Source organism: Falco punctatus, assembly GCF_963210335.1.
Source record: "Falco punctatus genome assembly, chromosome: 8".
Lineage (NCBI taxonomy): Eukaryota > Metazoa > Chordata > Aves > Falconiformes > Falconidae > Falco > Falco punctatus.
Genome location: NC_137588.1, coordinates 52,640,116 through 52,658,138, shown reverse-complemented (window position 1 = coordinate 52,658,138; position 18,023 = coordinate 52,640,116). Strand labels below are relative to the sequence as shown.

The window sequence follows — 18,023 nt, the reverse complement described above, 5'->3', positions numbered from 1 at the left end:
TTCTGCTCAGATTTTTCCCAAGTGGCTGGCAGTTCACTCTTCCAACCCATGCACACCGAAGCAATATTTAGGGCAACTTCAGGCACTTTTACCAGATCTGTACCTCAGGGGGTGCTCTGCTGCCTCCCAGCCCTAATGTTCAGATAAAGATCTCCTTGGTTAAACACAGCTGGAAGAGCCAGCCTGTCCCTGGCTCATAGAGGGTGACAATGGACACACACTTTTTACAGCCTTTGCTTCTGTCTCTTTTATCTCCTAGTGGGGAATATTGAGAATTCTGATCATTCTTTGTTAATGCTCTAAAATCACATACCTTCCCTGGAGATCAATTTAAGCATTACCGTTATTGACCTATGATTTCATATACACATGCAGTACACATGCCCAAAGGTAACCAAAATAACATGCTTTCCTGATAAAATTTCATATATTTACAAGTATTTTCATGTGAAGAAATTAAGACATTTGCTAATGTTTGAGAAGGTTTTGTATTCATTCAGCTATCTCCTAAAATTTCCCAGTTAACTGAAGAACTGATCTCACCATCCATTTATATGTGGTCAGCCCCATCACAACACAGCTGGGCAACACAAATCTGAACATTTACTCAGTGTTTTTTCCAGGTAGGGTTTAAGGTATTAACAAAATCTCTAGCACATGTAGGACTGCTGAGGATCTAGTTACTGCAGGATACTAGCTGAGACCGCCTTCCTTCTGCAACTGCATTCAGTTTTCCAGTATGGATGGAGGGCTGTTTTCCAGAGGGGGAGCCTCATTTGGATCTTGTTTCTCTTAGCAGTCTGATGTATTCAATGTCCTTCAGCTTACAATGTTAAGATGTGTAAATTATGTCTTCAGTTTGGACTTTGTAGCTTGGCAGTATTAGTAACAATGAATCTCTCTTCAGCATTCCACAGTATTTTTTATTACAAAATCTGGATGCTTAGAAAATGAGCACTATCACAATTAAATAATAAACATATGAATCTGAAATATCAACTAGCACCTGGACATATAAAGTATATGTCAACCAGAGGAAAATCATCCAGCTCATTCTCTGTTGGAACCTGCAGAATTATTTTGGTTCAAGGAACCTGAACTGAAGCCTCTTTCCTTCTGCTGGTTATAGTATCAGAGTTTATTTTCAGACAATCTGTTAAGTATTTTGTATGCTCCCCACAGAAATATCCTTGGAAAGAGATTTCTATATATATAGCTTCTATAAGCACGACTGACTCATGCAGGTCTCCACAACATGCTGCTTCAATTTTATGTTGTTGCCATACCATATGTTTTTTGAACTACCGCTTCAGCCCACTCCAAATTCCATCAAATAGCTTCAAAGTAGATGACAAATGGCCAAGGAGGAAAGCATTTCTTTTCTAAGCTACACTTTGTAAATGAGCAGTAACTCTTTTGATTTCATTGCAATTACTCTGATTTCTACACCAGCGTAACTATCTGGGCTCTTCATTTTCCTCTGACATCAGAGACATATGTATACATTTTGTATTTAGAGATTCTGTCATGCGGAAAAATAAATCTTCCACACAACTTCCTGCTGGTTTCATTTGAAATGGAACTTATTAATGGGCATATCATTGGACTATAGCCTTTCCAATTAGACAATCTTTGCAACTCCAACTAAACTGTTGATTGATATTACTGCCCCCAAATTACCAGATTTTTGTAGATACAAATAAAAGGGAAAAATACAGAAGATCCAGAATTAATAAAAAAATAGCAGCAGGTTTTCATTTTCAGACTGGTGTTTGTATCCTTTAAGGACAATTATACTATACTGGCTGACTGTCCCAAGAATATATACAATTATTTACTTTATTATTATTATTACATTGTCTTTGTGTCCTCTGAAATTAGGATACTGTCTCAAACAAAAGGTATACAACCAAGTATTAACGGGACTCCTGGGTCTGCCTCAGAACCTGGAGCTAGAATTTCTTAAAGCCTGCCAAAAAGGAATGTTCCTCAACCTCTTCCTGTTAAAAAAAGTCTCTGAAGAAAAAAAATAATCTATCAGTTGTCTTGTGCAGCACCAGCACCACGGTACTCATTTATAAACAAGTAAAAATAGATCTTCTGTTCTAGCTTATCAGATCTTGTTTATTTGCTGGTCGCATGCATAGGAATGTGTGTATGCAGTTGCCACTGCACATTTTCAAATATTTCACAGGCTGTTTCTCCACATCTTACATGTCGCTAGTCCTGCTTAGTTCTGTGTTCTTCAGAAGGCCGGAAGATAAGGCTGGGACCCAGCAGGACGAGCCCAGCAGGTTGACCTGCCTGCTCTTACCACTGCTCACGCTGGAGGAATTCTTGCCCTGGGTGGCAGGCTGGCACTCCTGCCCCAAACAGGCTGCAACGTACACAGGTGCCCACTCTGGCTTTGGTCTGCTCGGGTATCTGGTACAGAGCAGGAAGAGGTTTTGCCAGGGTGCCATAATCATGCATTTACCCAGGCCCTTCCTGCTCACTTCCAGAATCTGACAGCCTCTAGCTAGGAGGGGGAAGAGATTATGAGCTGTAGTTAGAACTCTTACAACTCACACCTAATTTAAGTGCAACTACAGGATCTAAAGTCAGGAAAACAGTAAGATCTGTACAGTCCAAGGAGAGAAAACAGAGTGGTATCTAAACTATACCTTTCTAAAAGGTAATCTGCTTCTCACTAGGATGCTTGTCAAGTTCTAGAGAGGGAGACTGACATACACATAACAGACCTGAAGCATCAGCCTGGCTCAAGGTCCCATTGCAAGAGCCTTTATCCTTCAACACATCAAATGGTGGAGATCTGCTGTGTGAGGGCTGCGCTCTGCCTCCCCTGTCAGAAAGCAGCAGTGACCACCAGCAGGGAAATCCCCCTGTGCAGCATGGTGGCCAAAGGAGGAATTCTGGGGTGCCCACTGCAAAGCATGAGCGAGCAGAGAACTCTGAAGAAACCATCCCCTTTTGCACAGGGAGAAAAGCACCAGCCCTGTCAGAATCCTTGATGTACAGGAGTCACAGGAGATAGTCATTTAATCCTTCCTCTTTATAAGACAGCAGTAAAAGAAAAGAGTGGGGGATTTAGAGAAAACCAAGGAGGTAGACAGTGGATATGGGTCATAAAAGAAGATCCAGGGTAGTGAAGACCTCTTTACTTGCATATATCTGATTTTAAATTAAGTTTATAGACTATGTTAGAATTATTTTAGCATATAGAGTCTAGCTGTGCATCAGGGTATGTTCAAATAGCTCACTACCCTGCTGGGAAACTGTCTGAAGACATTGGAGCAAAGGTAATATTGTGGCTCCCACTACAGAGCTCGGAGAAAGCTATGCTCTCCCATCTTGGCTTTGCCTCTTGGCCTCTCCAATCTTGTGAATGTAGTTCCCTACTTTAAAAGGAGGATATTTAATTATAGCTGGATATTTTAAGTTCAGGAGAGAGAAAGCAGGGGAGAAGCAAACAGTTTTAAAGATAAAACAATACCTTTTTTTTTCTTTTATATGGGAATTTTACTGCCTTGCTCTTATTTACTCTTACTTTAACATGATATTTATATGTAAAACAAACAAGCAAAAATAATCTGCATGTACTATCAAACACTGAGAAAATAGAAAAAATGCTGACTAATAAGACCTTCTCAAAATACTGTCACAGACAGGATAGTTGCCTGGGACCCAAAGATTCTGTATTTTGCATCTACTCATACAACTGTTTTGCCACTGGGACACATGGAAGTTGAAGTAGTATTACTAGCCTATTTCATTAATTGCTTGGAGACCAATGAATAAAAAGCAGATGAGAGCAGGAATATAATTAAACAAGGATCCAGTATTTTTCTTGTTCCTTTCCCCAGCTCTCACACCAGTACGATTTGGCATTAGGCAAATGGAGAGGTTTATTCACTCTAAATCCTTAGTTAGACAGAATAAATGGACAGCTACAAGCCATATGATAGAGCCACATCCCCTGTCACAAGCATTACCCTTGAGACAGATGAACTTTCTGGCTGGAGACCTGCTGCACGCAGCCCATTCCTCAGCAGGCTGGGTTGCCTTCACACCGTGTAAGGCAGCAATTAGTAGCATGTAGCCTGCAGAGAGCATCTGGGACATCCTCCAGGCTTGCTCATGCCATGGGAAATACTGTATTGAAACTGAGGCTGACAGAAAGAAAAAACACTATATCACCTGTGGTATGCTATGGATTAGGTGCTGGTGATCACACATGTCGGGTGTGTGGGATGGGAAGGGCAAAACAAATGCTCTCCATGGAAAGCTCTGCTATTCAGTGTCAAAGTGAAGAACACGAGTCTGTGCTGGTCTACTGCATCAGTCCCAAAATATCCATCCTTCACACAGGCACATGCAGAAAAACCTGGAATGGGGCTGGGGGTTTCTTTCTAGTAGGGACAGAAGTTCAAATTCAGCATTTTAATTTCAAAATCTCTAAAACTGCTATTAATGGGAATCTTTGTAGTATAGTATGGCCAGCAAGTAGAAATCATGTAGAAAAGTTCACTGCTTTTCTCCTTCTTTTTTTCTAATGAAATTACTGCAGGTAGTTGACTGTTTGAAACCTTCCTTAATCATTACAATAGCATCCTGCAACAGAAGTTACTCTGCTGAAATCCACAAAACTGTTAATGGATTTGGATACTGCTTAATAAATAGCACGACCTGAGGTTAGGTAACTTTGAAAGTGGCAAAAATGCTTTTCTAGGGTACAAACCTGTAGTATTGGGGAGTTACAGGCTGGGAGTGTAACAGAGACTGTTTCACAAGCCTCATCATATAGTCACTATTGCAGAACCGTAAAACTATATATTAAAATTTTATCTGAATGGCTTTATTTTAATTTCCTTTCACCTCTCCTATAAATGTATCAGAAGCAAGTACAATAAACAAGGAGGAAAATTTATCACCTTCATTCCTTTAACAAGATCTGTACATTAGCCTTTTCTAATAAAATTACAATATAAATGTGATTAAGTCCCAAGGTATAAAATTATGGAAAAAGTGCTGAGGTTCAAAGCTATGTCATTAATGAGTGATATTTGTGCAGTGCAGGACCAGAGAAGATGGGGAGAACTTAAGGTCCAAGGACATAAACCTGCATTTTATCCAGAATTAATTTCCTCTAATCACATTCTCAGCAACTAGATGACTATTTCTCTACAGCTGAGAAGCTTTGTTAGCCAAGCTAAAAGTCTCTTAGACTGAAAGAGTGAAAATGGGCAGCTTTCCATACTACTAACAGTAAAGAACTGAAAAAGCTGTAGAACAGATTTTATATTGTCAGAGGTGTTACCAGGTTAACGTGAAAAGTTGCTCTGAATTAAAACTACAATTAAGGAAAGAGGAGAACCAAAATACACTGTTATTGTTACTAAAGAACACCTTCACTAATACAATTTTCAAAGACATATCAAAGATATAAAGGATTGTGGGCTGGCAGCTAATTTTGAAGTTACAGTGTTAACTAGGAGCAGTAATAAAAGAGTTGGCTTTTTGATTTTATTTTTTTTTAGAAAAAGAATACAGTATGACTAATCACTAGATTGTTATCTATTTCTCCTGAAATACAGTATGTCTGGCTTATCACTTAACCTCTAAAAATTAGATGTAACAGAGACTAAATACATTTAAACATGCTGGGAAGATACCACAAAAACATATAATGGAATGTTTTTTTTCAGACACTCAGGTAATTTCATGTCCAAATGTGATAATGCTTTTTCTGATAGGATTTTTTATATGTATAGCCTACAAAGCTATAATAGACCTCAAAATTTAAAGGAAGGTTAAATTCTTGGGCGTCTTTAGTTCTGGCAGTAACAGCTGGTATATCCCCACACTGGAAGCCCATTTGTCTGGTACATATTTAGAAGCTAACATGCAGATATCAACATCTGAGTTAGTTATTTAGACTCCCTTCAATATTAGAGGGAAAAACCTGGCATTCCTAAAGGACAATTCATTCAGTATTTTAAACTTCTACTCTAGGAGGAGAGGAATCATCCCATAAAGATGCTGCTTTGCCAGTGAGGATAACGTGGACAAAGAGCTGATGAACACATGACAGATATCTGAAGTTAGGGGATATGAATTCCACTATAAACCTCTATGTCCAACATCTTCCTAGTACAGGAGGTTTATGATTAATTCTTCTTAATATGAACATTTGCAGCTGGCAAGGAGTCCAACACACAGTGTTTACGTACAGATATTATTCTCCCAGAGAGAGAAAAGTAAGCAGGCCAAAGATCGGCTATGTGCATTACACATTTTGCTGTACTGTGCTATTCCTATCTAACATTTTACAAAACTTCTATCAAAGTCTTCTGGGACTACAGTTTTCATTCTGGGCTGAAATAGCTGTTCAATAAAGATAGGAGGCATCTGTGATTCTGAGCAAATACATGCTTTGGCTTAGAGGCACCAGAGTTCTGAGATGCTGCAAAGTGGCACATCATTGCCTTCTGGATCTGACAGGTGTCACTCATGAAGGGAGCTAAAAGAAATGCTGAGAGCCTGTTGACTTTGACAGGCAGAGGTTCACAGGTGCAGTAATGCTGCCTCTGGGGTTCAGCTTATAGGAGGTGACAGACAATGAGGTGTAGCCTGAGAAAGGCCTCCTTTGGGAAAAGCCTTCTGAGAGAGCTTTCATCAACACAGAGCATGGTTCTTCTCTACGTTTCAATCCCACTGCTTATTATTCTATGCGACTTTCTTGCCAAAAATAACCACAAAAGGGTCAGAAGCTAAGCCAAAGGTCCATCTAAGCACGGCTAACATTTACTTGTTCACAAAGTTTTCAAAAACATGCACATTACCAGCCGGGCTCTGACAGCAGAACTTCAGCATATGGAAAAGAAAATCCACTTTTTCAAACTAAAAATAAACACAAGATGTTCTGCTGCTTACTTTAACTGCCAGCATTTCTGATTCTTTCTTTTGCATTCTGTAAATTCGTATCTTAAATTTAGAATAAGGGTGACAGACAAATCAGGCTGGAAAAAAGGGAGGTCCCACATCTCAGCCTCAACTTTGCTTCTCATAGTTTCAGAAAGCAGGCGTCAGCCAGTACTTGTCCTGTGTGTAAATATGGGATATAGGCGACACTGAATATAAAGTATCCCTGCAGTCATAGAATCACAGACTGGTCAGGGTTGGAAAGGACCTCTGGAGATCACCTAGTCCAACTCCCTACTCAAGCGGGTTCCTCTCAAGCAGGCTGCACAGGGTCATATCCAGGTGGGTTTTGAACGTTCCCAGAGAAGGAGACCCCACAGCCTCCCTGGGCAGCCTGATCCTGTGCTCTGTCACCCTCAAGGTGAAGAAGTTCTTCCTCATACTCAGAAGGAACTTCTTGTGTTTCAGTTTGTGCCCGTTGCCCCTGGTCCTGTCACTGGGCACCACTGAACAGAGCCTGGCCCCGTCCTCCTGGCCCTCGCCCTGAAGATATTTGTAGCCCTTGGTAAGATCCCCTCTCAGCCTGCTCTTCTCCAGGCTACACAGGCCCAGCTCTCCCAGCCTTTCCTCTCTCAGCCTTTCATCCTTCCAGCCATGTGGCCGGTTTCGTGCACTTTAAGGAGAGAGCTCATACTGCTCTAGAAAGTGCTAACAAAATAACGGATGTTCCCTTAGCTTCTCCCCAGTAAAGCCCAGCTTTGTGAACACAGCTGAAGACACGGGACCTTTATAAACATCACCTAAAGTGCAAGGGATGAGTATGGTACGAGCCCTCTCTTACACTCTTTATCCTTGCAACACACTCTTCCAGCAGAAAAAAGCAATATAGGAGGGCAACAGGAAATAGTAAAGCTGTTGATTTTGAACCAATCTGTATGGAAAAGGACACTTCTCTCGTGTTGCAGTTTCTGCCCAAATGGTTATTTTACAGAGGGATGCACTTACTGAGCTGGACCACCCAGAAACTCATAAAAGATGACAGAAAAGAAGCCAAAAGCCGTGACTAATTTCTCTGTGCTGACCACCACCTTCACAAAGCAGAGGTAGCACATTTGTGAGGAGTGGAAGGGCTTCCTTCTGCGAGTGTGCAGCCGTTGGTTTTCCCTCCAAAGGCTGCACAAGTCACACTCCAAAGGACAGTACAAATGTGGAGCTAAACACCACAACCAAGAGGACAGGCTATTCCACATTTTTATACAACAAAGGACATACTCTATTTACATTTTTCATCATCTCACTGCTTGGAAGATGCAAGTAAGTTTTCTGATAGCATTTCTTTGAGTGATGCCATTTTTTACCTCATGAAGTCTGGAGCAGCACTGCCCATCATGGAATTACAAAAGAGGAAAATTTGGAGACGTAACATTCAATTCAAAATATTAGTCAGATTTGAGGAGCAAAAATAAAATGGAAAAGAAGCAGTACTCTCTGAAACATTATATATACTTAAAACATTCGTCCCATTGTGACAGGACTATGGCCAAAGCATTTTTTATAGCAAATCCTGTTGCCTCAGAGATAGTAACATCAGAAAAGTAGATTTAGATCTCTATAATATTCATGAAATTATTTTATTTCTTAGTCCATTAAAATGATCTCTAGCTACTTAAACAGTAAACGTCTCTGAAAAGAGCTAGAAAATGTATTTACATATTTGACAATGCAATTACGTTCATATCTAAAAGTCATAATTAATGTTTCTGATTGTTTAAGTATTATGTTAAATGAAGAAACTAAACTATTGTAGAGTATTTCAGTTTTAACAAATTAAGAAAAATGCAATATCTCTAAGTAGTAATTCAGGAAATAATTTTAGCAATTAAAAAAAATTGCTTCCTTAATTGTCACAGATTGCCTTCATCAACTTTAAAGTAGCCTGCTTCTGCCATAGTAGATTATTTTATGTTAAACGCACACGCACACATACACACAACTAATTCCAACATAAAAATTATTTTCAGCCTTTCTCTGTGTGCAGATTAATACATAATTTCTCCAGAAACATTTGAAGTATGTAAAGAATAGCAGGACATACTTTGTTTTTATCCAAAACATTTTAAAACTGTCATTTGTGAATACTCAAAATCATTCTGAGAGTGGGAGGGGAAAATTCTTTCACTGGCTGTAATGGTGGATGAAAAATGTACGTGCTTCAGGGAAAAGGAAATTGTTCTAATATGAACTAAGGCATCTGAGGACAAGGGCAGAGGAGAGCAGGGGGCTGTTTGTTTTTGAACATTTCCTAAAAGACAGCATCTATAAACAAGCTATGTCTACTAATAACTAAAAGAGATTGCAAAGTTGGAAAGAGTGGAAAAAAACTCTACAGTATTCAGATACAGAGTTCATCTGGTATTTGGCAAAAGCAATCAACTGTGAATTTTGTGCCAGTGATATATTTGCTAAAATCCAGCACATGGCATTGCTTGCAGTGAATCCACGCTCCTCAAAACCTATAAAAGGCCTTTCTTCCAAAACACAGATAAGGTATTTCAAAGACATGTAAGACTACCCAGAAGAAAACACGTTGTTTAAAGCAGCAGTGATTCATCTAGAAATGAAATCCTGGTACCCAGAACAAATACAGAAGTGCCACTGCTAGAGAATCACTAACGGTTGGATACAAGCTCTGCATGCCTCTGGTCCAGCCCCTCACTCATGTTAGATCTGGCTTCAAGGTCAGAACACAGTTCTCAGGGCTGTGCCTCTTCCAGGTGTGGACATTGCCAAGGATAGAGATTCTCCTTCCTCTCTGGGCAAACAGTTCTAGTCTAAATGTCAGTTACGTAGAGCTGTATGTTTGTGCACATCTTGGTAAAAGAGAAAATACAATGTTCCTGTAAGAGCGGAGCAGTATGGAGGTTGTAACTATAAACAGGGAGAAGCTCAGGTGCTGGGATGTCTTGGCAAGAATCTGTAGGAAGCTGAACTGCCAGCTGTGGCTTACCTTGGCAATGAAAGTCTCTGGCTTTATTCAGTCTTCTGCCTTTCCCAAGAGCACTGCATGTTCCTGATACATCTGTGTTAGAAGACCTGGGAAAAATAGACATCTATCAGATGAGCAGACAGCATTTAATGAGGGGTTTGATGGGCAGCAACCTTCTTTTAATTAATGTAGTATTAATATGCAAATTAGCAAAGTGCTTAGCAGAAGGAAATCCAAATAAAGCTTAATCATCTTGTGCATGTAAATTATTTCATATTACATGGACTACTCAGTCCTTGCAGGCTCACGTTAAACAAAGGGAGAGCTTTCTGCAATGTCTCTAAAATGACAGGTGCTTCCAGTTCCCTCTAGTTATTATGTTATGCTCCCCCTGGGCTGAAAACCAGCAACACTAATCCAGAGAGTAAATGGGAATATTTATGACAGCTAGCTAAATAAAAAAACTTTTATCAGAAGAGCAGGTAAAGAAATAGTTACAATGACCGGCAAGATTGTTCATTGGACAATAGGATAGTAGAATAAACTGTGTAAATTAAGTAGACTTATTTTAGAAAATAAATTACAAAAATCACTTTCAAATGGGGCTATAGGTATGTGGAGACCTATCTGACTGAGACAGCAGAGATAAAAGCCCTGGGATCATTCATGAATCCCATTAGATTTAATTCATTAAGACTGTGAACAAATATGCAGGAAGAATGTAGAGATTTTGGCTTCTGTCCCAGTTATTTTCTTGGGGGCTTTCCTCTAAGGCAATATTTATGTATCACAAATACTGTTGACTGAACTTTTTCAAAGTCAAGTTTTCTGGTGACCCTATGCACTAATATTTACTATAAAAGAAAGAACAAGCTTATGTGCAACTGATAAAAATGATAAAGCTGCAATATTTATTTTTGTGCTTGACTTTAGAGGTTAACAGAAAATAGTTAATCCTGAGACAGATGGTGGGAGGATGAAGGAATGCTTTAGAGTGAGACACAATTTTTGGTGGCCTCTGCTTCCAGTGTCAATTATCTTTTATTCCACACTTTAAGGGTTATCCCTCACTGGTTGTGAAACACCTCCAGTGGTAATCTTGTTAATATGTAAACCTCCTTTGGGTACATATTGCCTCAGAAATTTTAGAAATAGGAAATACTATTCAGATCATAGACTCATACTCCAGCCCAGCCTAGTTCATTGTATTTTATCCAGTAATTTCTGAAGAGAGCTCAACAGTCTTGAGCTGAATTTAAGACTATAGACAGACATCAGTTTGGAATCAATTGCCTTTTAAGACAAAGAAACTACCAGATCTGCGGTTGCAGGGTCTCATTACTTTCACTGATAACATTATTTGCATTTCTTTACTTCTTGATCCTTTATTTATTACACAATTTAGGAGTGGAAAAACAACATTTTATTTGAGCCAAAGGTTACACAAGTTGTCCTGGAATCACTGGCAAAGTTATATCTCAGCTTTCTGTCATGCTTGTAGAGAGTGAATCATGGGACTGTAAGCCTTCAGCTAGCTTTTACTTTCAAGATAATACTTACTGTCTGACACAGCAATCCAAGAAGTGGTGAGGAAGAATGCTTAGTTACAAAAATATTTTTTTAATATTACGTGAGCTGATAAAACACATGTTACTACAGAGAAAGGGGCAAGAAATCTTAAAAAGGGAAATTTTCTTCTTCCCGAAAGATAATTTATACTGTGAAGCATGAGGGTTAACTGATTTTTCAAACTTGTATTAATTTGGTTTCTTATGATGGTAGCATTATTCATATAAAATATATTAATAAGTCACAACTTCAGATGTTGTATCTGACAGAGCTAAAATTCTAAGACAGCTGTATGGGCTGTGGGGAATAAAGCAAGCCGTCAGCTCCAAACCTTTTCCATTAGATAACCAGAATAATATGTGCACAATATGCTTCCTTTATCAAAAACGATGATGTGATGATCTTGTTTTTAATTCCACGCTGACCCAGATGTGAGTACCCAATAAAGGATGATATGGAAAACTCTTTACATTCTCTTTTATGAGCTCAGCTTTGTATCTAATTGAGTGATGCCATCACAAGGGTAATGAGGATACAAACATCATCAGACATCCTGAAAATCCCAGAGTGCAGTTGTTTACTTGATAGTAGCTTACTTTGGTTTTACTAGGTTGTAAAAAAATAGCAGTACCAAAAAGGTACCAAAATACCCAAAAGGCTGTCCTAATTAAGATACAATGAGTTTCAGTTCAATTAAGAAGAGTTAGCATTCCTTGATTTTTAGATTACCCTGAAAACAACTTTTGACTGAGGAATCTATGCAGCTACATAAGATATGTAAAATGTGCTGGGGATCTGTACAACAATGAGATGTACCCATTTCTCTTAACCTGTGTCTGGTATGGTTTCTGTGTGACACTCAATAAAAGCAACGCAGCACAGTGACCCAAGAGTCCTAACTCCCCTGCTCCTTCAGAAGAGGTGGAACTTCTCTTTGAAAAAAATTTTATTAGAAATGGCCATGATGAGGTGGCAGAGGTTTCCACAACACCTGCTGTTACCACTTAGTATCTTTAAAGATCAATAAGAACACCAATAAATATTTCATAATGCTTAATTTACAAAGGCATTTTCATGGAAAGTGGTCATATTTGAGTATCTTCCTCCGCAATTTTGTAAACAGTTCAAGGTACAATCAGATTAACTTGATAGGACACATGTAATTCCATTTGTGCTTACACAGCAACATTTTCTGCCTTCAAAATGTGTGTCCTTTCTCTCTCATCGATTGCTGCCCTGAAACAATCTGGAATATTCTCAGAATCTTTCTTTGCCAGGAAGCACAAGTCTTTAGTAAAAGTTGATTTATTCTTCCACCTTTGATCTAATTCTGTAGATCACTTTTCTATATTTGTCCTGTGCTCCTGATAAAAACAAGTAATTTTCCTATCTAGTGCGCAGCGGAACAATGACATTAGGCCAGTGCAGACCCTGCACACTGGCAATCACACTCGGCAAAGCAGAATATTCAAAGGGTGTTTCAGTCAATCTTGTCTTATACAGGTGGTTGGGAAATAAAAGAAGTGAAAATGAGAAGAAGTGGACTAGGATTTGATTAGTGCCAGCATCCAATATTTAAATACAGAATATTTCTATTAGATAAAACACCTGAGCTCAGGTAAGGCTAGTATTTCACAAGACAAATTTACTCTTGCCTAGTGTCCACGTGAGGCCTAACAGAAACAGGTTCGTGACTGCAGGCAGGATGGAGGGAGACAACTTCAAAAACAGAGGGTACAGGAATCCATCCTACTGCCCCTTCACAATGACAATGAACAGAAGGTGTAGCTCAGTGTCCCATTTGGGGTCACGGGACCTTCTGTTACAGCTGACATTAGGAAATTGCACTCTGAAATGGCTTAGAAATGTGGTAAAATAGTCACCACTTTTCATGTGGGAAAGTACTGGTGTGTTCTGAGCACAAAACTGGGGAAACCATATTTATCAGTACCCTTGTAAACAGCCAGTAAAGAACAAGGTCCGTACCTGCACGGAGAAGCATGTTCAGCACAAGCAGTTCCTAACTATCAGATTATGGACTATATTTCTGATTCTGATTCTCTGTAACTTTTAGCTTCACAGTAAAAACTGATGTATGGCTACAGCCTTTGCAATACCTGTTTTCTCTTGTTGCTGTTTAATTCAAGTCCACATATACAGCGTTCAGCTTGCCAAAAATGCCACAAAAATTGGTACTTTAATTTTCCTTATAAAACATAGCGCAGACTGCAATTTGCAAGTTTTATGTATTTCTGTGACTACAGCAGAAGACGCATTCAACAAAGCAGTAGTAGAACTTCATAAAGATCAGGTTGATTTTAATGGCAGAAAATCTTTCCCTGTCACCAGCAGACGACTGAGCTCCAAATACTCGAAAACCTCCTCATAGGAAAGGAAAATGTTAGATGCTTTCTCAAGAGCAGCACTTGAGCATTCGCTGTTCACAACTCTGAATATTTATGATTTTTGAAAGATTTGCTGGAAAAATAATAGTTGTTGGCCTGACTTTAAATTGGACTTTAAATAGGGGATTGCTTCATAAATCACTAGTTTATGTTTGAAGCACGTTGGTAAAGCACTGAACATGATTTGCCAGCCAGTCTATGGTTCTCTAGTGATATAAAACTGACTGAAGAGGTGCTGAAAGAAAGCGATTAAGAAGCAAAAAGTAATGTTTGGTCCTGCATGTTCACAAGTTGTCAGTGAGCTGCTGTATCAGCACAAGCAGGGCTTACCCAGCACGGAGAGCAGCACACAGTTCCAGCTGTTCTACAGCACACAGCCTCTTAAGTGCCTGGTCTTACTGCTCCAGCACAGATATGCCTGAAAACAGCAGTGAAAAAACACCATTATCCTATTTTGCACCGTTAACCCTCTTTTGCCATAGCATTTAATTGCAAACGACCTTTTTCAAAAAGCAAAGAACTCACTCATCAGTATTTTAGCACTAGAGAACATGCTGGGATTGGGCCACAGCAGGATGAAAATAAAGCAAAGAGATTGCTTTTTAAAAACTACATTATTAATGCTATAAATTTAAATACCCTGCACACTGGAATGAGAGTGGAAACAGCACTGATTAACATTAAAATAATTGGGAATTAAAAGAGCTATTAATTTACCATGAAATCAAGAACTGTAGTGTTATTTTATTTCTATAGTTCATCTTTTGCATCTTTTTAAATATAGTTCATTTGTATTATTGTATTCAGTTTTGAGGTTGTAAACATTTTTCAGCTAAACTTTATTAATAATTTATTATTAGAAAGAGACATCTAAAATATCCAAAGCCACCTCAACAGCTGAGATGCCTAGTGACACTAATTTTAATGCAAAAAAAAAAAAAAAAAATCAGAAAAATCCAGCCTTTCAAAGTACAGCTTTACTTTGCAAAATTAGATTGTGGTTTTGGACATAATGTTAAATTAAGCTGTAGCTTTGTGGAAATGTTAATAGGCTGCAGCAATATTTTCATCCTAAATAATTTTTATTAACAGTACCAGTGCATAGCTGTAGCTAAGGTTGAAGTGGCACTAGCATATGAAATCCCTGGGGCATTTCACTTTATGAAGTCAATTTTTTTTTCCTGCAAATTTTCCACCAAAATCAAGTTTTTTAATCATTTTGAGTGCTGTGCATTTTAACAGATTGGCATTTTCTGATAGGCTATGTCACTTGTGCCAGTTATTTCTCATCCAGGGAAATAAAATAAGAACAATTACCATGAACTGGGGCAGCTTTAAACTGAAGGTATGGTGAGTGCTCATACTGAAGAATCAAGTGTAACCATTTTTGCATAGAAACTCCAAACCCACCCCTTGGCTGGGACCCTGTTATGGACTAAATCTTCTTGAGCAATCCCCCTCTTGCCCTTTTGGCAAGACAGCTGCTGCTGAAAGTTACGGATCTTCCGTAGAGGAAAAATTTACAGAGACTAGGAGCCCTCAGCCTGGAAAAGCTCAGGGAATGGGCTATAAAGACCTGGTCACCACGAGTGGTATAGAGGGAGCAAAGCAGGAATGAGTATACGCTGGACTTTCCAAAACAGGAACAAGGGAGCATCTAGCAAAACTAGCAGTGGACAGATTCAAAATAACTATACTTCTTCGTATCAGGAGTTGAATTCCTTGCATGGGATGCGACAGATGACAGATTTTTACACGGATCAAAATGTCATTGAAAAACTCCTGGGAGAAAATCTGTTAAAGATTCACATCAGATGCGAATGCAATGTCTGTTACTTTTCTCATGTCTTTTCCCCATGAATGATCCCTAAGCAAAGTTAGATATAAACTTCACTCTTTCTTTTTCCTTTGTTGTGTACATGCAGATTTTACATCGCTTCACAAGATAGCATTTTACTTGTCTTCAAGGCCTGAAGCTAAACCCAGTGGGATGGCCAAGAAGGGCAAAGACAGGCTGCTGCAGAACCGCACAGGGAATTGGATCCATCCCTTCTCTTTAGAAAATCTAGAATTAAGGAAATCAAGTTTCTTCTAAGAATGCAAACTAACCTTTTTCTGGATAAAATCCTACACCATGTCTGCTTCAACAGACAGAGAAGAAAGGACCACCACGAGAAGAAACACTGGCAAAAGAGAAATGGCTTTGAATTGCTGGATTGCTCCCCCAGAGGAACAGGCACAGGCAGATCTGGCAGGCAGAGGAGAGGTGTGTAAACAGGTCAAAAATCAGGAATTGTAAGTGAGGATGGAATCAAAACCCAACAAGCAGGAAAGCAGAGTTCATACATTATCAGTGTTTCATTTGCATTATAGGAACCACACGTAGTGAATAGCAGCTATGGATTTACTTGACAACCTTTGTAAATCTAAGAAAATGTGATTTGTTATTAAATATCTCTAGAAGATGAACTTCAATTCCATTTCTTTCTGATCCCTTTCAGTCCCTGATTTCATTTCTTTCTAATAGCTGCTGCCCTCAATAACCTAACTGATGCCTTTCTAAGCCAAGAAAGTTTTTTTCATGCCTGAGCCTGTAGCTTCCACAGAACCATCAGCTCCGACTGAAGGATTAAGGCTCTTGCCAATATTTGCAGTTGTAAAAGGAAACACTGCCAAGGTTTAAAAGTTGCCATCATCACCCTCATCAGGGAGAATTTCTGAAGGACTGTGAAATGCAGATTGAACAAAATCTGTGGTGGGCAGGCCATGAGGAAAGCTCGCTCATAAATGTCCCCACTTAAAAATGCACAAGTATAGGTGACGACTGCCTGATTGGGGCAGAAACATCCACACGTAATTCATATTCCACATCACTCCCTATGCTATACCTCTGCCACAACGGTATTTCAATTAATATTAGTGATAGTGGTACAAGACAAAACCAGTAGCAAGTGAGGAAGCTTCTCCATATTTGAAACATCTGGGGCACTTATGAAAGACACATTTCTTTTCTGAGTTACTGGACTAAAGTTGAGGCCAGTTTGTGCTCGGCAGTGCAGCCAGCCTGGCAAATGTTTCTCTGAGCAGGCAGTGCCAGGAGCAAGCTCCAACACAAGGGATCCAGCAGGACACAATCGCTATGTAATTCCTAGCAAAGCATTTTAAGAACATTCTTTTCTTCCGACGCCGTAAGGTACTACTTCCAGCCAGCTTCCTGCTGCTTAGTAAGCAGTAAAGATTGAAAATGGTTAAGTAGGTTTTTTGACACTATTCTTTGTGTTGACTGTTATCATGGGTCACGAGCTGCCATTCAATGTCGCAACCTTTTTCCTTTCATCAGATGAGAAGCAGTACTGTTTCCCAAAACACTGTCTAACCAAAGAGTTCCTGGAAAAAACTTGTAGCTCATATGGCTGCAAAGGGATGTTGTGCAGCTTGAACTTAAAAAACACCAAAATCAAGCTGCTGCCTATACTGTCACGGACATTTCTTTAACTCTGTTTACACAGTTCAGCGGCTCAGTATATAAACTAATCAACTTGAAAGAAGTTGTGCTATTGGGATTATTTTTAGCCAGCAGTCACAAAAGGGTAAATGAGCAGACACTATTCTTTTTGAAGATGTTTTGTGACTAAGCAGCAGTCCTGTTTTCTTGCACTGGATATTTACTAGGTAACATTGAATAATTAAAGTATACTGTAAAAGACACTTCAGGACACTCTCATCATGCTATCTCATTGAAAAGCCACCTTTACGTATCACCCAGAAGAATGTCAGTGTAACCAGCTGATGAGTTCCCCTTTCCAAACTCCCTTAATTTATGAAAAGCTGCCACAGAAACAGAGCAGGTTTAGCTTGGCCTTGATTAACGGGTCCATTGCGAAAAACAAAGTAGAAACCTGATCTTGCTATTGATTCAGCAGGAACAATTTTCAGGCTGCCAGCTTTACACATCAAAGTATTTCTGCAATAATGAAAGTTTCCAGGTGTTAGGCAGATGTAGGATAAAACAGGACAGAAATAACAGTATCTAAGAGTATTCAAGCCATCACGTTTACAGCACATAGCTTCCACTTCACAAGTCACAGAACTCTATTTGTCCAGGATTTCTAAAACTGACACAGATTACCAGGCATTATTAT

General features: G+C 39.2%; 1 protein-coding gene across 1 annotated transcript in view; it reads left to right on the top strand.

Moving 5' to 3' along the window:
* The first annotated feature begins 522 nt into the window (after nt 1-522).
* ADRA1B (adrenoceptor alpha 1B) overlaps nt 523-18,023 on the top strand; it is a 76,163-nt gene continuing 58,662 nt past the window's right edge. The window contains exon 1 of the mRNA XM_080398097.1: nt 523-18,023. This exon is cut by the window's right edge and continues 41,001 nt beyond it. The gene's annotated coding sequence lies outside the window, so the exon portion shown is untranslated.